General features: G+C 53.2%; 1 protein-coding gene across 4 annotated transcripts in view; it reads right to left on the bottom strand.

Moving 5' to 3' along the window:
* The window catches only part of EEF1AKMT2 (EEF1A lysine methyltransferase 2), a 72,940-nt gene that overhangs the window by 16,243 nt on the left and 35,484 nt on the right, over positions 1 to 21,213 (bottom strand). Inside the window, exons 7-8 of one of the 4 annotated variants that reach the window (XR_013367712.1) lie at positions 16,990 to 17,121; positions 16,011 to 16,371 (exon numbers count right to left, since the gene is read on the bottom strand). The exons of 1 other annotated variant lie outside the window; for it this stretch is intronic. The gene's annotated coding sequence lies outside the window, so the exon portion shown is untranslated. Of the gene's footprint in view, positions 1 to 16,010; positions 16,372 to 16,989; positions 17,122 to 20,147; positions 20,379 to 21,213 lie in introns of those variants that run through there. 2 more of the 4 variants (XR_013367713.1, XR_013367711.1) reach the window with 2 other exon arrangements.

Raw genomic sequence — 21,213 nt, 5'->3', positions numbered from 1 at the left:
GGTGCCAGCAGATTCAGCGTCAGAAGAGAGCCGTCCTCTCAGTGTCCTCACGCGGCAGGGCGGATGAGGGCTCTCAGAGACTCTTCTATCAGGGCGCTGAGCCCATCCATGAGGACTCCACTGTCGTGACCTGGTCACCCACCGACCTCCCCAAAGGCCCCAGCTCCTAACACCATCATCTTGGTTTCAACGTACAAATTTGGGGGGAGGGGGATACGCACACTTGGTCCATAGCAACTAGAGGTGAAACCTCTTTGGGCACTGAGGGTTAGGTTTCCCAGAAAATAAGATGCAAAGCTTTATAGCCATACCTCCGCGCAGTGCAAAAATAAAAAGGAAGATTAGGCTCACGAGCTGCCAAGGGCAGGCATTCAAGTCGCTAGCTGGGACCTGTTTGCTGAGCTAACCCACACCCTTGCTGAGGTAAACACGAGAGCGTGTGCCACCCGCTCCCACGGTGTGGTTCTAGAGCAGTGCTTCTCCAAGTGTGGTCCCTGGACCACCAGCAGCAGCCTCACCTGGGAACTTGTCAGAAACAGAGTTTCAGTTCCCACCCCAAACGACAGAATCAGAAATTCTACAAGTGGGGTCCAGTAATTAGTGCTGTAATAAGCCCTCCAGGTGCTTCTGGTGCTCCCCCAAATTTGAAAACCTATGTTAGTACATCCAGTACCCATGACCGTTGGTGACTGGGAGGACGGCACTGCAGATGAAAAACCTGGGGTCCATCGAGGTCAAGTCTCTTGCAGAAGGCCATGGGGTCATTAAGGAGTATGAGGCCTAGGCCCCACCACCAGCACTTCTCCTGGGCTGGGACCTGGGGGGATTCGGGTACAGATGACCCTAGTGCATGTCAGTAAGGAATAAACAATCTGGAGTGAGGGTAAGAACCCATAGGTTGACCACGTAGTGAAATGTGAAATGTGTCAGGATCAGAAGGAAAAAAAAAAATGCTTGCAGAATATTTGCCACAGGAGGAGGGGGAAAAAATGGAGCTGAGGCAAACAGGTAAATGAAAGAAGTAACTAATAATATGTGGGGGAATGTGAGAAGAAAAACTTAATTCCTGGATACACATAAATTGCCATTTGGAGAATCTTCTCCTTACTTCCACCTGCTTCACCGAATCTCTGCCTGAAGAGACTTGAGCTATAGGAATCTAAGCATGTTTTCATGCTTTCAGAAATCTTCCTCTTTCTACCACCAGCAGAAGTTATCTACTTGATAAATGGCAGCCAGACTGCTTGTCAAGATAATTTGAAGATTAAATCTTTGTTTAAAAAAAAAAAAAAAATTCCTGCAGCAGCTGTTAAAGTCATGGAGGCACTTTTAGGCTACAAAGATTAAACTGGGTGAAGCACCTGAGGGACTTTATAGGGCTGGGGGAGGGGAGGGAGGACATATGGAAAGGATCCCTGGGGCACTGGGCACTGCAGGACACCCAGGGGTGAATGGCAGGTGGAAGGGGCCAGGGCCGGCTTCTGGGTCCAGAGCCCTGTATGTGGGGCTGTCCTCCCGGAGCCGTGTCACGGAGATGAAGGCCGCAGGTCCCCTCTGCTCAGTGCCAGCTGATCTAGGTCAGTTTGCCTGCAGGTGGAAGACCTAGCAGGATTATGGTGGGAATGACCCGAAGCAGGGCGCGGTGCCACGAGCAAATGCCACTCACCACTGCTCACCCTGCACCAAATAACCTGGAGAATGAGAACATCTAAGTCTGTCCTCAGGATGTCTTGTCTACCCCCAGGGATCTCAAAGTCAAGTGCCTCCCAGAGCCAAGCAGGGAACATAAATGGGTGAAGAGCGCCCAGGTGGGAGCTGTCGCGTGTGCCAAGAGTGTGCCCCGGGGAGCAGACAGCTACTCAGGCAGCTACGGCTAGCCCCGGGCAGGTGTGGGGGAGAGAGGGCCCCAGGGTGATGCTAAAAATCTCCTGACTTGTCAGGAAAAGCTGAAAACCCAGGCTTCTTTGTACAATCCCAGCTTTTAAGTACTGTCAAGAAATGCAAAAATTCAGAGAGCATCACAGGGGCCAAACAAATCACGCCCCAGGACCACATCTGGCCCCCAGACCACAAGCCCACAGCCTCGGGCCTCATGGACTCTCATGGCTCAAACCAAAACGGCCAGTAGGGCGAGGTTTCACCTTGGTTTGCAGAGCCTCGGGGACTCGCTGGGCGTCGGTACCCCGGTCACGCACATCCGTCTACATCACTCCTGGCTCATTCTGAGTTAGCTCAAGGCCCAAAAATGACTAGAAAGCACAGACTGTCTGAAATCCTGAGCACATCAAAGTAGTGCCACGAAACTCCCAACCCCACACAGTACGTGCCTTCCCGCTTGTGGACTTGGGAGGGGTGACTGACCTGGTCTGTGTCCCTGCCTGGCATCCATTCTCCAGGGCGAGCTGTGGCTCCACTGGGAGCAGAGGAGGGCCTGGCGCCTGCCCTGCCCTCAGGAGGAGGGCTCCCTCTGGCCTCTCTCACAATGTGGGGCTGGGGAAGGAAAAGAGTTTCCATGCCAAATACTTTAAACAAATGCAAGTACACCCGGCAGATGGAACAGACAATTCTGGATGCCTGACGCCTACAGATGGCTGGCTTCGGCCGGGTCATCGTGAACAGAACAGCTGCTTCCTCAATCACATCTCCTGCACAGAACACAGGATTCTGTTTTGATGACTTCTATGCAAGATATAGAAATGAGAGGGGGGTTTCCTGCCTTTTATTTCAAAATAGCCTGGGACAAACGAAGACTTCTTGTACCACAACACATTAAAAAAGAGAAAGCTCAATGAAGTGGGTTTTCTTAAATGTCAACCCGCAGAGCAACCTACTTCTCTGCCCACAGGCCTTGATAAAAATGTGACTGGGGAGCCTATCCAGAGAAGCAAGAGATTCCTTCCAAACAGCAGCATGGTCCACGACTACAGATAACACCAGGTGTTGAGAAGAGGGGCTTTGGAACAGATGAACTGGGGTCAGAACCCACGTTCTCAAGGATGTGGCTGGGGCTGGTTACCTAACAACTGTCAGATGTTAGTTATACCTAACAACTACATAACAACTATGTGACACCGTGCTTGTCGCATAGTAGGTGCTCAGCAGAAGCTAACTCTCTAAGTAAAAAAAATAATAATAATTTCCATGTAATCTTCTTGGCACCAAGGTTCTTCGCGCACACATGCGAGTTCTCGCCACTTCTGGGTGATGAGACAGCAGTGAGCAATTCTGGGTCCAGCCCAACCTGCCATGCTCTCAGCCCTCCAACTGCCTACGGAAGGAAGACACAGGAGACCATTTGGGGAGTGGCTGGCTAGAGGCAAGCACTGTCAAGAGGCGGGCATGCAGTCAAGCCTGGCCTTCCGGGGCTATTCTTTTCCTTTTTAAAGCAAGAGACAAAACCTCTCTGTGTGCATCCTCTTAACCTCAACTTCCTCCTTACCAAGGGCTGCCATCATGCACCTATCCCATGGCTGAATCCAGGCTGCTCTGGCTTTCCCCCTTCTTCACTCTGGCCCAAGGTTCTGAAAACTCTTCCTGATGGCTTATTTCTGCACTTTATCAGTTTTCATTCTGGCTATACAGGGAGTGGGCACTGGCTATGCTGCAGACTGTACCCATTTAAACTCAACACAGACAGGCCCAGCCACTCCCGGGAGCAGGAGTGGGCCAGACTCCTGACAGCACACAGCATGTCATCAGAAACCCCAGAGCAGCCATCCTTGGACCAGGGACAGCCCAGCAGTAAACCACCACACAGCTTTCCTCTGTGCTCAGATCCACCAACATGCAACAAGGTGAAGGAGCTGGTTCTGGCACTGATGCGTTATGACTGGGTCCAGTGAACTGAAAACCCATGTTCTCCAAATATATTTGCCTTCCCACCTCAAAATGACTCTGCCCCTAATTAGCTTCTGAAGAGATTTTTATTTTTTCTAAAGATGTTATTTATTTGAAGGGAGGGGGGATGCGGGACAAAGGGAGAGGGAGCAGCAGGCCTCCCCACTGAATAGGGGCTCGATCTCAGGGTCCTGGGATCATGACCTGAGCCAAAGGCAGACGCCTAACCGACTGTGCCACCCAGGCACCCTGAGACTCTTATTCAGAGAACGTTGGAACCAAGCAGGACAAGAGCTCCTCCACGCTAGTCAACGAGCTGCCTTGGTGTTGCAGCTAAGAGCATTTTAAGGAGGAAGCCACATGACATCAGTGTGCTAAGGGAGCTGGGACTCCTCTTCCTTCCTGAAGCTCCACAGTAGCCACCATTCTGAATGAATAAAGGAGTTCCTTATCTGTGTCTATGGAAAACATGGCCATTTCATCAGAGCAAAAATGTTTCCATCTTAGCGTGGGGTGGGGGCGGGGCAGGGGGAAGAGACGGGTATGTGCCAGGCACAACACAAGTGACGAGGCCACCGCCCAGGTGAGTCAAGGACTGCAGAGAAAGGAGCTGGGATCACAGGCTGGAGAGCGGCAGGGCAGAGCAGGACCCTCAGACAGCACCTGGTCACCTGCAGTCAGGACCTGCGGCCTGGGCAGTTTGGGCGGCTTGCCCAGGGGTCATACACAAATCTGGGGGGCAGCTTCTTCTGGACTCATATTCCCTCCATCATGTCACCCGTTTCTCCATCACCTCTGAGTCAGTGAACTCTCTTTCAATTCTGTTTTTGGGCCAGGAAAGTCCAGTGTTCTTTCCTTCACTGGAATGCCTCCTCCATACCTTTGGGTCTCTCCAATCTGGCTTTTCCCACACACGGGGCAACAGTCCAGTGCACGTCCACCCAGTGGAGGTTTCTATGAGGACGGTGGTGGTTTACACCTGTGTTGTGCAACACTGAGCACTTGACATGTGGTTAGTGTGACCGAAGAGCTTTCAATTCCACTTAGTTTTAATTAATTTAAATAACCTGATGATTTTGTCAATTATACCTCAGGAAAGCTGAAAAACATTTAAATAGCTCTACGTGGCTAGTGGCTACCATACTGGACAGAACATACAGCATCCGTATAGAGAAGAATCAACACACGGTTCCCGTAAAGAGCCAGGCAGTAAATATTTTAGCCTCTGTAGACCGTAGGGTCTCTGCTGCCACCACTCAGCTCTGCCGCCGTAGCATGAAGGCAGCCACAGACACTCCAAACACAAGTGGGCATGGCTGTGTGCCAATAAAGTTTTATTTACAAAAGAAGGCAGTGGGCCAGATTTGGCTCACGGGCTGAGTTTGCCAACCTCTGATATAGAACAAAGAACTGGGAGTTCAAATCCTAGGACTACTGCCCACCAGCAGGATGAACTTGAGCATCTTTATCTTGTTAAACCTCAATTTCTTCGTCTATGAGGAGGGGACTGTCACAGCGCCCACTTCTTACAGTGGATGTAAGAATTAAATGAGAAGTCTGTAACGCCCTTAGCACAATGCCCAGAGTGGGCATTCAGAAAGTCCTTGTCGGGTGAATGGTAGCCGGACACATACTGGGTGCTCCGACTTCCAGTCTCCTGTGTTCTTCCCCATTCTGTGAAGATGACACTGCCCGTCCCAGTCTGCAGGGAACTTAAGTAGCCAGTTCCAAGTCAAGTGCAACAGAATGGCAGGACTAGAATCCAGGGCTCCTGTTTCCTGGTTCCGTGCCCTTGTTCTCTCCTCCGTGGAGGCTTTTCTATCTGACTGGGCTCGTGCGTACTAGCCTGCACTGTAAGAGGCTCACTCCTTTGTGAAGGAAACTATTAAGAAAGACAAAGTAGACAATTTCTTGAGGGCTCTAAGCTCTTTTACTGTCCTGGTTCCCGTTTTGTCCACCACTCTGGAGCTCCGGTCACCTCTAGGGACCAGAGACCCCTCACCTTAGGCAGTCAATCACTGGCACACCACAAGACATCCTCCCAGAGTGCTTCCCCCGACTGTGCTGGGTCAGAATGAGGTTCAAGGTGCCGCAGAGCCACATGAAGATCCCTGCTGTCTTCCTTCATAGCACTGCCTCCCCCATGAGTCCTCTGAAACTGAAAAATACTATCCCGGCCCTATGATGGAGCCACAGGGAGACGCTCTCTGCAATTCTTTACAGGGCTGCATGATCCGCATATGAGAAGGCCCAGTTCACCTGTGGCCTGAATGACAGGCCCTTCTTCCTACATTCAGGAGAAAGATGCGCCCCTGACATCTTCTCCCCCCATCTCCTCAGTGGGTATGCCACGGACTTTCCCGAGCATTGGAGAGAGCACTCAGGATTACTGTCTTCTCCTCCAGGGCCCTAAGACACCACAGACTGTGACCACCATGCTGGTTTAACTGCCCAGTGGTTGGGCCAAAACCCAAGCAGAGGCCAAGTGAGCAATGGGCCCAGCCTGGCCCCCTGGGCCCCAACTCTTTCCTTTGGCTGGAAGTTAAGCCCCGGTGCCCCCAGGGGCACCTAAACCCTGGCCATGCCACTCACCACCACACCACTCAGGAGGGGAACCACCTGGTCTCCCCCAGACCCCACGGATCCCCCAGAAAGTGACAGGAGCAGCCTGCTCAGTCACTCTTTCACAAGCGCAGGGGGAGGGCTGGGCCAGGCATTTTCACGTAGGTTCACAGCCGAGCAGGACACCTGCAGGCCTAGGGAGTTCCTCAGGCATCTGCAAGCCGACACCACGCTGGCCATGCTCTGACCCAGCAGAGTGGTCACTGGGGCCCTGTGCTCCATCCCAGAGCACTAATGCCCTAGAGTCTTTTCTGTAACACTCGGGGACATGCCTGAACCTCACACAAGTTAGAAAACGGATTGGTTTCTAAGGCAAGTCAGAACCCATTCACTTGTGAACCATCGCCCCCTCAGCAGCTGAGGAGTCGGACCCATCAGGCTCGGCTCTTACTCCCAGCATGTGGCTCTTCTGCTCCAGGTCATACTACTCAGCCAGCCAGGCCCGATCTCTCTTCTATTTTTCTTTCTAATATGTGAGAGTGTCTGCTAATCTCCCTGGGAATTAGATGAACAGGGAGGTTTACTGCCAAAATTAACATTATTTAAAGCTAACTCACTTCTCTTCTCAGGACTGAAAGCTGATGAGCAAAACCCTACAGGTTTTGCCTTGGAAAAGGCACCCCAAAATCCAAGATCGGCCGTTGACCTGCCCATCCTCGTAGGCTCGTTATTTTCCTAAATTCTCCTCCTCTGGGTCTGAGTCACATGCCACATGGTCAACAGGGCCTGGAATCTGGGCTGGCATCTAAGGGTGTGGAGGCCACAGGAGCACTTGGAGCGCCAAGAGTCAGGTGACCCAAGGCAGAACATTCTCACGTGTTTGTGTCAGCAACTCCCCCACCCTGGAGAACACCGGTGAGAACACGCTATGACAGGGCCCAAAGGGCATGGAAGCTCCTTTTTCAATCACACCAACATGGCTACTTTTTTCCATTAAGAGAAAAAAAAAAAAGCAAAACAAGTAAGGATGTTTTCAACTTATCCAATGCCAAAAGGTTTTGTTCGTTTAGATTTCTTTAGTTCTCATGTAGGCACAGGCAAGAAACTCTGGAAGTTCTTGGGAATCCCAAATGTCTCTGCTGAAAGCAAGAGCTCCCGCTAAAAATAAACAAAGACCACGTCCCTCTGGCTGAGGAGATGGCACTTGACGAAAGCTCTATGTTCTAAACAGCCTAGTCTTGTGCCCTCCAAGGAGGTCCCCTAAGGTCAAAAGGACTGGGCCCCTGGGCAGTCTCCCTGGAGATGGCCCCAAGTGAGGACTGCTGGAGAAGACTGCCCCCACCCCCATACACACCCCTTCCCTCCCGCTGCCTCCCCAGGCAGTCACTGGCCAAGAGCTATCCTCTTCAGCCCTCACCCCACCCTGCTTCGACATCCCTCTCAGGGCTCAGTCAGTGGGCTCCCAGTTGTCTGCTCCAATCCACTCTGTGCTGCCACTCCCCGAATGCTGAGCATCCCAAAGTACAAGCATCAACATATGACTCCCCAGCTCCCAGCCTCCTGCTTAAAGACAGGACTCCTTTGATTTGCATCTGCTGCCATCCTGACCTTGACCAGCTTAGCCCAACAAATTCTTCTCATCCAGGCGCCCAGATCTGGGTGGCTATCATCCACTTGCTGTTCCTTTCAAATGCCACAAAGACGGCATCGTGCTTCCACACCTCCTCACTCGCTGCTACCCGACCTGGAACGAGGTTATCTCCTGCTCCCTATCCTTCACCTGTCTCAACAACCCCTGCTCATTCTTCAAGGCTCAGGAAGCCTTTCTACCCTCTTCCCTTTGGCTCAGTGTAAATGACCTTCCTTTGACTCCCACGGGGCTGTGGACTCACCAGTACCCTGTGCACACACATCTCCACCACATTTATGCTTCATCTGGCACGCAGTAGGAACTTAATCAAAACAACAGCTGTCTCTTGGGGCGCCTGGCTGGCTGAGTTACAAGAGCCCTCGACTGTTGATCTCAGGGTCGTGAGTTCGAGCCCCACGTTGGGTGTAGAGCTTACTAAAAATAAAAAAAAAAATAAAAAACAACTGCCGTCTCATTGTCCATGACACAAGCCTATGAACTCTGCAAAAACAGGAACTCGCTTTACTCATCTCTGAATTCTTCAGGGCCTGACACACATACAGGGCGTTTACTAGATACAGACTGATTGGATTGTGCCTAGGGTACCACCAGCATGGCAGACTGTTCTGCGGTCACCACAGGAACAATGACACATTTGAAGAGGCAGAGAGAGTGAGGAAAATGAGTTCTGAACATCTGCCAAGAACAGAGGCAGCCCAGATGCCTCCCTCACACAGTTCCTCACCCACAAAGCTTCATCATGTCCAAGAGGAGGGTCTGTGTTAAGGCCATCCCACCCCAACCACCCTGGTGGGTCCTCTGCAGAGGGTTCTCCAAAGCTAGCCCCAACCATCTATGCCAATGTCTGAAGGAACGGGGCCTCTGCCCAGAACCAAATAAACAATATCAAACCTTCACCCTCCTGTACCAAGGGGTCTCCCCCAAAGCTGCCCAAAGTCCAGTAGGCAATCTCACATGCCAAGACTGTCCACTCTGAACACCCCACAGGATGCCAGGCTGGGGCTTGCGATGTGTAATGCTCAGAAGACATGTGGGTGGAGACTGTCAGGAATCACTGGCTTGCACCAAGAGAAGCCTAGTAACCACTGAAGAGGGTAAAGGCCGTTCCCTCTGTCAACTGGGTCAAGGGCTTGGTTCAAAAGCTTCAATGAGCTTTAAAGAGCTCTTATTCCTGGAGAGATGGCCGGTCGTGTTCAGGTGGCACAGGGGTCTGGGGGGCCAACTGGAATTGTACCCCAGGGGTCAGTGAGAAGTGGCCAGGCTGGGGGCGAGTGCCCCAGTTGTGACCACATGACATACACCAATGCTGACTGCAGTCGTGAAGGCAGCTTGCGGACTTGAAAGAGGCGGCAAAACCAAATAAAGACATCAGCTGCAAAGAATTTAAAGAGAATCTAAGAAGGAGGTAAATGTGCCTCCCACTCTCTCAGGTCACAGAGGTGCGCCGCCCTGGAGGCTTGCAAAGAACACACTCGCATTCAGAGGTGGGTGAGAGCAGAGCCAAGGCTCTGCGGCCACGCTGTGATGCTTATACGCATTTACTTTTCTATGTTTAAGACCAAAGTCAATCAGTCTTGGTAAACAGAGATTTTGTTTCCAAAGAGAAAGCTTAAAAGATTTCACCAGTCTTAATGCTTATTAAGAGACACACCTGCAAACTAAATTAGAACACATGCTTTCAACCCTCCCCCCACCAAAAAAATCTTAAAGACATCTGAGAGTGGAGAATGCTGGGTGAGGAAAGGCTCTACTTGCCCCACTCTGGCCCACCCAGCCGAGCTAAGCTCTGTGCTTCATCCCGGTGTCACCCACCAGGGCCGTGAGGACAACTGCCCCATCCTTCCCGTGTTCTCCCAACAGCACGTGCCTGCCACAGGCTGCACGAGATGCTTACTGACATTTGTTGGGTTTTAAGGGTCTCCACCCAGGGCCTCACTCAGTGTCCCAAACCCACAGGGTGGGTTGCCCTGCCGGCAAGGCCATCATCCAAATGAGGGAACCCAGGCTGGGAGAGATGGTCACCTTCCCAGGGGCAGACAGTCAGCAAAGGGCACACCTGGGATCTGAACCCAGGCACTGACTCCAGAGTGCAATACTGCCCTTGCCGTAAATGACACAGGCCTGGGTCTCACCTCTGCTTTGCCCAAAGCTCCTCTGTGGTTCTTCCCCAGTTGGAAGGCGGCCTGCCCTGCACCACATGGCATAACTTCTACCCTTCGGGTCCGATGCACATCTCCTACCTTGTGTCCCTCCACACGGCACCACACCCTTCACAGGGGCTTCTCAGACAGGCTCTTATAATCGCGCTCCTTAAAACGCTGGGAGGCAGAGCCAGCAAGATGAGAGATCCGGAGCCCAGAGGGTCACGCAGCAAACCAGTCCAGCAAGAAAGGAGCTGTGTGCTTATCAGAGAGCCTTCACAGCAGGATGGCCCCCAGGACCATATCACGGGGACCCCCGAATCTCCTACCCCCCTCTGCAGCCTCAGAACCACAGACACAAACCCCTACAACCAGGAGACGACTCCCTCTCCTCACCCAGAGCATGGAGGTGGCCGGCTACAGAGGACGCAGTCCTCCCACCTCTGAACATGCAGAAAGGCTGCTCCCAGCCAGCAGATGGAACCTCCCTCCGCTCCCAGGCCCCTAGCCAACATGAATGCCAGAGCGAGGGGAATTCCAGGCGCAGCCGAGGCCTCTCCCAGCTGGGCCTTGTCCGTCAAGGCACTTCAAGCAGGGGGCAGCTGGGAGGAGGGTGGCCACCCCTAGGTGGAGGACGGGCAAGCAGGAGCACCCTCTATCCAGGACACTACTGGAGCTGCTGGATGCATATTGGACCAGGCCTGGATGCCAGGCCCTGCTGTCCAGGAGCCCATGGGCCTACCTGGCAGGCTCCACAGCACAGCCACCCAAGCCCCTCCTAGAAGCAGCAGCGAGGTGCCCGGGGAGTAATGGCCAGAGAACACCTCCTGGACCACAGACCCTGCTTACTGCAGGAACTGTATCACCTTCCCACTGAGACAGCACTGGATGAAGAACGAGCATGGCATGGTGGAAAGAACATAGGACTGAAGCCAGCCAGGAGCTGAAATCCCACTGTCCTCTCTCCTCCGGGCGAGTAATTGCTCTGAGTGGTAGTGTTTCCAGCAATGGACAGAGCAAGTCCCTCAGCCATCTATCCTGCACTGAGGATTAAATGAACTAATGAAGTCAAGTGCCCAGCCCCACTCGGGACGCTCAGCAGGTGCCCAATCAATGCCTGGGAAATGAATGCCTGCAGAAAATACCCACCTCCTCGCCCCCGCCTCATTAGGCCCCAGCCCAGCTCCCAGAGCAGAGGAGAAAGTGCCCTGATTTGTCACCACCACCAAGGCACAGAAGAGCAGGTGGACAAGCCTTGGCCAAAGCAACCTAAACCCTCTTCATCAGGCTCAAGGTTTCAGTACTTTCCATCAGGACTGTTTCCCGTACTTGGGGCTCAGTGAGCCTGCACTCAGCAGCCTAATGGATCCCTGCTGAGCAGCATCAGGAGAGAGGGTGAGAAACACGGACTTATGAAGTAGACCTAGGGCAACGGATGGCACATTTCACTGGCTGAAGGGCTCTGAACAATGACTCTGCTTAACTGCTGGCCTGAGCTGCATACGGCACACGGTCCTGCAAGCAAGACTGCGTCTCAGAGTCTCTCTGCAGAGAACAGGATGCTGGAGCAAGGGACTCAGATGACGAAGGTGCTGGTTCCTCTGGGTGTCCACTGTGTGACCCTGGCAAAGTCACGGTACTTCTGGGATGGTGGTGGTGGGCGGGGGGGGGGTTGGATTTCTCCTCCATCAGATAACATAAGCAGGCCACAGAGCTCATGCTCTCTACGGCCCCCGGACACTCTAAACATAATTCTATGACACCTCATCCCAAGCACGCCGGCAAGAGGACAGGTTCTGAGCAGTTGGGTACAACCAGGTGGCTAGAGGGACGGCTGGGTGGCTCAGTGGTTGAGTGCCTGCCTTCGGCTCAGGTCGTGATCCGGGGGCCCAGGATCGAGTCCCACATTGGTTTCCCCGCAGGGAGCCTGCTTCTCCCTCTGCCTGTGTCTCTGCCCCTCTCTGTGTCTCTCATGAATAAATAAGTGAAATCTTTAAAAAAAAAAAAACAAAAACAGGTGACTAGACACTGTGACAGTTGCTGTAGACTGAGGAGAAAAGGAATAACTGCTGAGAATCACCAAGACGTGGCCAGGACCCAGACTGCACCTTCCCTCCCCTGAACCCCAGAGGATCACCATGTGCCAAACCTGCAGAAGGAACAAGAAGCTGAAAAGATCAGAGAGATGGTGGGGAGGCAGGGCCCCCCTCCCCCATATTAGAACTACCCTGAGGCAACAAGCTGAATAAAACCGGCACTCTCTGTTCCAGAAAGGTGGTGGCTCGGAGGGGTTGTACCAAATCCTGTGCAGGAAGGCACACCCAAGACCTGGCCCAGCAGAAAGAGGAACCACCTGGATGATGTCTACAGCAGGCACTTCGCCCAGAGGTGGGTACCTTTCAGATTCTCCTTCACCGAGACATGGCAACAACGGAAAATCCCAGTAGGTTTATTCCAATCCTGAAGAGGAAGGTCTGTGAGGGAAAAGAGGTATGCATGGGGTCTATTCCAGCCCTCATTCCTCCGTCCTGGATGCACAACAGGATCAACTCAGAAGCTTTAAAAATACCAATGCTGCGTCCTACCCCTTCTCTCCAAGATTCTGATGTAACTGGTCCGGGATGCAGCCTGGGCATCAGGCTTTTTTTCTTTTAAATCTCTCCAGGTGATTATAATGTGCAGCCAAGGTTCAGAATAACTGCTCTGGAGTCTCAAATCTCGGCACAAGGGCCCAGCTATCTCCCACAAACTCTTTAGGAGCAGAAAGGGCAGGAGATCCACCAGGCAGGCCTTGCTGGACATAGACACCACCCACTCCACCTCCACCCCCAAACCAGGATCAACCTTCGAAGGGCCATCGGTCTGAGACAGAATGCAGGGCCTCTGCCCAGCCCGAGCTAGGGCATACCAAATTTCCACACACTGGAGTCTGTACAATTGAGTTTAGTTATTTGATTACTTTGGGCATGTAAACAAAACGTGTTATTACACAAACCTGGGGTGGCAAACACCACAAAATGATTTACTTTGAGGGATCCGAATTACAAAAGCAAAAAAAAACAAAACAAAAACAAAAACCAAAAAACCAAAAAACCCAACCACACTGGAAACCCTTTTAACAATCTCTTTGAATGGAAAATGGAATCTGAATAAATGGGGATGCTTCTTCTGGGCTGCCAGATTTATTTCCCATTTCCCCTAGAAGGTCACCAAGAATAACTGTATTTTCTTGTGAGTCTGTCTTCTGTAAGGATGAAGCAAAACTTCTCAGTCTTCAGAACTCAGGCACTGTCTTTGGTCCTATGGTAGACCTAGAATCCAACTCTCCTTTATTTATTTATTTTTTTTTTTAAAGATTTTATTTATTTATTCATGAGAGACACAGAGAGAGAGGCAGAGACACAGGCAGAGAGAGAAGCAGGCTCCATGCAGGGAGCCCAAGGAGGAACTAGATCCCAGGTCCCAGGACCACGCCCTGGGTCAAAGGCAGGCGCTAAACAGCTGAGCCATCCAGGGATCCCCCGAGCCCTCCTTTAAAAAAAAAAAAAAAAAGTTTTTTTAAAGCTGTAGGAAAAGGAGGAGGGAGGGAAAAGGGAAAGAGGTAGTCAAAATTTCTAAGTTTCCCTGTGGTGTTAACAAGACTAAACAAAATTTATGCTTTGAGATTAAACAGAACTTAGTGCCTCTATCTTTCGAACACACCAACCCATAGCCTGCGTGTGCAAAACAACCAGGCTCTGAAGTGAGAGAGAGTAGGATAGAACTACCAGCCTCCAGGCCTAGCAGCTGTGTGGCCTGAGGCCAGTTACTTAGCCTCTCCGAGACTCAATTTCTTTCTTTAGCTGTAACTGCAGGAATGCTTTGAAAATTAGAGAGCGTATGCAAAGCCCCTGGCCCAGGGTGGGCCTTCAATAACCAGTGGGCACTGCTATTATTCTTTGAACAATCCACACCCATTTGGGCTGAAGCCTGCTGCGCCCAACTTTTCATGGTCCTGAATCTTGGGAACTAGGGAACCACATTATACCAGTGCAGGAGGAGAATCTGTTTCTTTGTTTCACAAGCGAAGGAAAAGAGCAAGTGCAGTCAGGAGTTGGCCTGCCCCTGCATTCTGGGGTCAAATGGGCTGTTTAGCAACATGATTTGCTTTTACCTCCTGAGAGCGGCCCCATGGAAAAAGTCCCTCCAGGGACTACAGATGCCTAAGGAGCACTGTTGTTTCCGAGATCTTCCTGCGCTGTCTGGCCAAACGGCCCCCACCCCGCCCCCCTGCAAAAGACAGCTTCCCCTGCAGCCCCCACAGCAGGAGAGGGGCAGGACCGTTAACGAAGCGGGGGTGCCTGTCACACTTCTCCATAACCCCTGACGTGATGTGAAATTCTACAAGGTAGACCCTTTGAAATGCAAAATCTTCCAGAGTCCTTCAAATGTGTTTTTATTTTCTCGGGTTCCTAAGGCTGCTTTCAGACCCACCCATCAGCATTTCCCCTCTCAATCACCCACATTTAACAAAAAAAAAAAAAAAAAGAAGGAGAAGAAAAGGAGGAGGAGGAGGAGGAGGCTGAAGCAAAGACGTCTCTGTTTTTTGAAAAAGCTCAAGTATCTCCAGTTGATGCAAGGAAGAGAAAAAAAAAAAAAATCTTGTCCTCAGCTCCAGCCTCCTTACATCCCTCCTCCAAGACACCCCAAAGCCAAGTTTCCCCTGCAAGATTTCCTCCGGTCCTGATCAGCCCAGCACTGACTCTGCCGCTGCTTAGGATCTCAGAGGGCTTTCCTAAATCAAGAATCCGGGTGCCCTCCGACCCGAGTTCAGGAAGGTTAGACAGGCACCACCAAAACCACAACCCGCAATTTTCGAAGCCCAAGCCTTGATCCAAAACTGTGTGCACAGGAGGTTTGGATTAAACATCAAAGAAGAAATTACCTTAAAACAAAGTTGTTTGGCAAAGAAAATTACTTCACCATAAGAAGAACCCTAGGGAACGGTAAATTGCTTTTGAATATAGACTTTTCAGTGGCGCGATCATTAATCATGTTAATGTAAACTGCGCTAAAACAAAAATTTTCTAAGCAAGTCTCCGGGCACATCAGCGTATCTAAGCCTGTGGGTTTGTTTCCAAAGCTCACATCCCAGCACGCAATGAAACTGCTGTTAATGGGGTCAGCTATTACAGTGCAGTCCCCGACCCTGGGCCATAATAAAGGTGACTCAGCCATGTAGAAAGAACCCTCGTAAAGTTAGGCAGGAAACAAACACAGAAATTAATCAGAGAAGGAGAGTCAATGATTTTGGAAAGTGTATTCACCGGGCAAGTTTAAACAGCAACTCTCCCTGGATGATCAGACATTTCAGAAAGGAGTTGAGGGAGGCCAGTCAACATTCCTTGCAGCACGCAAGTCCCTCAGCCAGGCCCTGTTTTGTAGGGTGGAGGACAGGGCAGCAGCTGGACAAGGCGAGGAGGAGCGTGGAGCCCAGCAGAGTTAAGCTGCGCTGAGCCCAGCCAGACCCGGCCATGTGCTTCATGTTGGCAACAAACCGGTTCTTTCAAGAGAGGAAGAGTCTGACAAAAAGGACAGCTGCAGTAAAGCAAGAAGCTAGGGGTAGGGGTGGGGTGGCGGAGGTGGAGACTTAAAAAAGCCCCAAGTTTAGGATTCTCCCCTCACAATAAAAAAAAAAAAAAAAGAAAGAAAAGAAATCACCTTCAGGGTTTGCAAGAGCTAGTTAATCTATTAACGTGTCCCCCTTGCTGGATCAATTAAAGAGAGAGCCCCTCCACATCTGGTTTCCATCTAAAACCGAAACTTGTATTATCAGCATATTACATAACAAATTACGCCTGCAGGTCTCTTTTATTACACATCAGAGAGGTGTGCGTGGTGGTGGTAATGATGGCAGTTGTGCTGGTCTGAGTATTTGCTTATTTCAGGCTTTTTTAAGGGCAAGAACAAAAAGTTTCCATAGGGTGTGCAGTTCAGGAAAGTCACACTTGCCCAGATAGAACATCAACTCAACAGTCCGCCAGTGGGTCCTGCACTCAGTCTTCAGGGCCCCCTGCAAGAAGCAGGGGCGGAGAAAGGCATACTGCTTAAGAGCACTGCAAAGGTACACCTCCAGGCTGCTCCGAGGCGTCCTCTGCTGCCAGCTCCCAGGGTGTACAAGACTCTCTCCTCTCCAGTCTCCTGCAGGGGAAGAGAGCGGCAGGCTGGCCCTAACGGAGCTTCCAGCATGGGTCAGGCGTCTGCCCTGGAACCCGCTTAAAGGACACCCAGCCCATCAGGCTTCCACAGAGCCAGGGGAGAGCAAAGTAACCAACAGGGGGAACCGAGAAAGATGAAAGATGTGGAGAGAAAGAGCCCAAGAAATAACAACAGGGCTTCCCATAAAATGTCAATGAAGCAGAGCCGCTATGATGACAAGAAGGCATCTTCAAGCTCTTCCTAAAGGAACTTCATGAACTTCCAACACGCTACTACGTGCGCGACATACCCTAAATTGAAAACAGAAGGGAGAAACTGACTACAAACATTATCAATCACAATTGTGGAAGGCTCTACTTGTCCTGCCAGCCTTAGGAATTCAAGTCCACTTCTGCAACAACCAGTACTGCCAGCTTTTATTTAAAACTTGTCTTCAATGTTAAAATAATTGCACATCAAGATCACCTCCCGGGGTGGGGTGGTAGGGGGCGGGGGAGGGGGGGGAATAGTGAGTCCCTGGCCAAAATGATTTGAACTGGTCTTAAAACCGCCTCCTTCTCTGGAGGGGCATGGGGGTGGGGGGTGGGGGTGGGAACAGACCTGTCCCAAGCCTCTCCTTCCTTTTCTAGATCCTAGGAGCTAGAGCAGCATGCTCCTCCCTTTTGCAGGATGGCTGGCAGCATCCAGATCCTAGCCAAGTGCAGACACCGGGTCAAGGGCCACCAACCAGTCCTGAGCTCAAAAAAAAAAAAAAAAAAGTCAAACCTTCTCAGACTAACACAGGCCTATCAATGGGGACAAATAGCTGTTTTCTGTTTATCTAGCTGTCCACAGCCTGGGGGTGGGAACGACGACAACACCCGACAACACCCAAACCCCACAGATCCGCAACTCAGTATCAAAACTGTAACTGAGACCAGTTACTGCTAAGTGGATAAATTAAAATGAAACTAAAAGTCTGGCCAGATCGGCAACAGGGAGTCTCACCGGGTCTACTAACTCCATTCCTCCCCGCAAGCGCTCCCGCCAGGGTGACATCCTTCGACCGAGCCCAGGGCCTGGAGCGGGCGGGATCCCCTCCCAGCCTGCGGGAAGCGCGGGGAACCCACATGCTGGTGTGTCATTTGGAGGCGGGCGAATGCGGTGGCGGGCGGCGCAAGACGCTCGCCGGCTTCCCAGGCCAATAAACAATGCCATTCCGGCTCCTGCAGCGGTCGATAGGAACAGCCCCTCGTCTCCGCCATCCAACAATTCAACAAACATTTGTTGCTGTTGAACCACCGTCGGCCCGGCCCCATCTGCGCCCGCGGCGGCAAGGCGAGGCGGCGGCAAGGCGAGGCGGCGGCGGCGGCGGCGGCGGCCGGGCCCTGCCCCGGGGTCGGGGGCCCGGGGTGCAGCACCCCCGAGGGGCCGCCCGCCCGCCCGCCGCCGCCGCCGGGTCCGCGGGCTGCAGCGCACCGAAGGCTCGGAGTGTGGCCTATAGGAGGCGGAATCCCATTCATCAAACGCCGCAAAGCGCTGTTCTTTGTTCACCATCGGACCAAGTACCGTGCGTGCGAACGAGCCCGGCGGCCGGACGCGGGCAGCCCGGCCCCGGGGGGCTCCCGGGGCGACCGGCCCGAGCAGCAGAGCGCGCCCCGCCGCCGCCTCGCCGCCCCCTCGCCGCCCCGGCCCGCGCCGCCAGCGTGGTCCCCCGGGACGCCCGGGGAGCAACTCCGGGGAGCAACTCCGGGGGTCCTGCCCGCGCCTCGCCCCGCGCGCCCCGGCCCCGCCAGCAGGCACTCCCGGCGGGAAAGGAAGGGGAGGCGAGCAGCGCCCGTGCAGCGCGGCCCTGCTCGCCATGTGCGAAGCCGCGCCGGCGCCCCCCGCTCCGCCCGCCCCGCACCCCGCACCCCGCCCCCGCGGCCGCCCCGCCGGCCGCCCCCGCCCCGGGCCAGGCGCCCCCCACCCCCACCCCGCCCCGGCCCGTCCAGGAGCCGCGGGGCCCGCCGCCGCGCGCCCGCATCCCGGGGGTGCCGGACGCAAACTTCCGCGAACAAAAGAGTTGTCTGCAAACGGTGCGGGAACTTCGGGGCGCCGGGGTCCCCGGGTCCCGGCGCGGGGGAGCGCGGAGCCCGCGGAGGCAGGACCGCGCCCCGCCGCGCCCCCGGCTGCGCTGACAAGTCTCGCGCCCGCCCCGGGCCGACGCTCAGCGCCCCGAGAAGCCGCCCGACCCCACGCGAAACCAGGCAGGGGGGAAGAAAAGAAAAGAAAAAAAAAGAAAAAAAAAAAAAGGAAAGCGGCGACACTTGCAAGTAACAAAATGAGCATCCTGGCACGCAGGGCCAGCACGGCCGCCGGGGTCCCGCGCGCCGCCCGGTCGCTTACTGTGCGCGGCGGGGTCGCCTGGGGTCCGCGCTGCCGCCGCCGCCGCCGCCGCCGCCACCGCCACGGCCGCCGCGCACGCTCTCCCGCCGGCGCCGAGCGCTTTGTACCGAGCGGCTCCCCGGGAGGAGGAAATCGACTTGTCACTTCCTGAACTGTTCGCAACTCGTCCCTTTCACCGGCCCCGGCCGGGCCGCCCGCGCCCGCCGCGCCCGCCGCCGCCGTGGGGCCGGCCGCCCGCAAGGCGTGTGTCCGGGTCGGGCGCTCCGCCGGCGGCGTGGCGGGGCCCGGGCGGCCGCGGGGCTGGCGGCGGCGGCGGCGTGCAGGGGCCGGGCGTGCAGGGGCCGGGCGTGCAGGGCCGGCGTGCAGGGGCCGGGCGGCGGCGGCGGCGGCGGGCGCGGGTGCAGTGCGCGCAGCCGCCGGTGGGCGGGGAGTGGGGGGGTCGCGGCGCGCCGCCGGCGGGGCTGGAGGCCGTCCTGCGAGCCGAGCCGAGCCGAGCCGAGCCGCGCCGCGCCGCCCGCCGCCCGCCGCCCGCCCGCCGCCCGCCGAGCCCGCGCCTGCGAGGCCCCGGGACGCGGGAAGGGCACGCGGGAAGGGGCCCCGGGCCGGCCGGGCCGCGCCGCGCCGCACCGCCCGGGCCCGGAGCCAGGGGTCCCGCGGCCGCCCCCGCCCCCGCCCCCGCCCCCCGCAGGAGCCGGGGCACAAAACCCCGGGCCGGGCCGCGTGGACTTCGGACGCCCAGCTTCCGGGTTGTGGGGTTTTGAGGTTTGTCGGCGGCGTGCCGGGCGGCAGCGAGGGGGGCTGTGCGAGCCTTGTCACACTTTGGGAAAATAAAGCGCTAGTTTCCCAACTAGAGGCGCTGGTCGAAATAAAGGAATGTGTACTTCAGAAGCCACATGCAAAATATATGCAACTGGTGAAGGAAGGATTTGTGGTTGCTAAGCAGACGCAGAGCATGTTTCGTTCTGTAACTTAGGATGTTGACTTAAGTTCAGGAATGTAACCCTGATAGAATAAGCAGAGTATTTTCATTGTACTGCTCACCTGGGGGAGGGGGATTGTTTCCCTTGTGAAGCGAAGCCCTAGATTTCCCATCACTCCGTCCTACCAGTGTATGTTATTTTATTGACCTTGTATCCAAAGAGATTTTTAAAGAGAAGGTTTTTTTCTTTTCTTTTCTTTTTTTTTAAAGAACTCCCCTATGCCTGTTTTGTGTTCTCCTTTGCCAAAAAAACAAAACACCTCATTACTTTACATGGATTGTGTCTGCCCCATTTGAATGGGTCTATTCATAAATCAGGAAACTTTTTCTGTTGCTTCTAGGAACATTTAATTGGTTTTAATCCAATGTTTCAATCCCAGTATCAAACATAAATGGACAATTAACTTCTTGAGCTTGTATGCACTTGGGAAACTATTATATTTCATGGCTGTTGCTGAAATATTTCAGTTTCTCATCACACTGGACCCATTCTTTTTCAGAAAACCATGAGCTAACATCTCCTTTCACACCAGCTACGGCTCACTCTAGTGATTTCTTCTGCAAGATTACGATGAACAACAATCAGGAGAAGGATGGGTGTCTATTCATTCAAGTAGATGATGTGGGATGTAACCAATTTGTCCTACAAAAACCAAAATGAGCTAATAAGCAGAATGCAAAGATACTGATATCCTTTTCCATAAACATTGCTTTAAAAGAATTTATCAAGGGCCAATTCTGAAAGGAACGAGAACCAAGCAAGGCTCCCTAAGTTAAAGAAAGGCACAAGGGATAATTTGAGAATGCTCCTCCTATACCTTCCCTAATGCCATCTTATCACAGTGTCACCTCAGCCTTTGAGAGCTTTAAGAATAAAGTTTAATTTACTTTTTATTAGGAAGCCTAGAGTGACTCCTGCTGGCAAACATTCAGCTTATTCCTACAATTACTAGTTCATCGGGTCAAGGGAGAAAACAAAATGGGCGGGGGGGGGGGGGGGGGGGGGCACATCCAGAGCCTGGAGACAATTATCGCAATCATGATTCTTGTTGCTTTCAGGATGATTTTAGTCTCACAAAATTCCAAGGATTGTGGTTATGGCAAGCTCTTTGCTGCAACGCCTCCTTTCCAACCTAAAGCAGCCTGTTTTTCTGGTTCTGAGGCTTTCTTGCAAGTGCACAGAACTAAAATACCTGCTTAAGGAGCTGTGCTACTAACCAATGAATGGCTATTTCTCATGGACTTAATTTGAATCTCCAAAAGCTAAAAGATATATACATTAAGCCCTGTGTCAATTAACCTTCCATACTAAGTGGTTCTTCCCACATTATGCAGTAAGCCCTGTATATCCTAAACACCCCCACTTTTGGGGGCTATACTACATAGTCATTATTTTTAAAAAAAAGTCCTACCTGAAAGGTGGTATATTAGAGCTTTGCTCAAGTCAGAAGAGTAAATACAAGCTCAGTCGCATTCTG

The sequence above is a fragment of the Canis aureus genome, chromosome 29 (assembly GCF_053574225.1).
Source record: "Canis aureus isolate CA01 chromosome 29, VMU_Caureus_v.1.0, whole genome shotgun sequence".
In the NCBI taxonomy this organism is placed as follows: Eukaryota; Metazoa; Chordata; class Mammalia; order Carnivora; family Canidae; genus Canis; species Canis aureus.
This window is presented reverse-complemented; position numbering and strand designations above follow the sequence as displayed.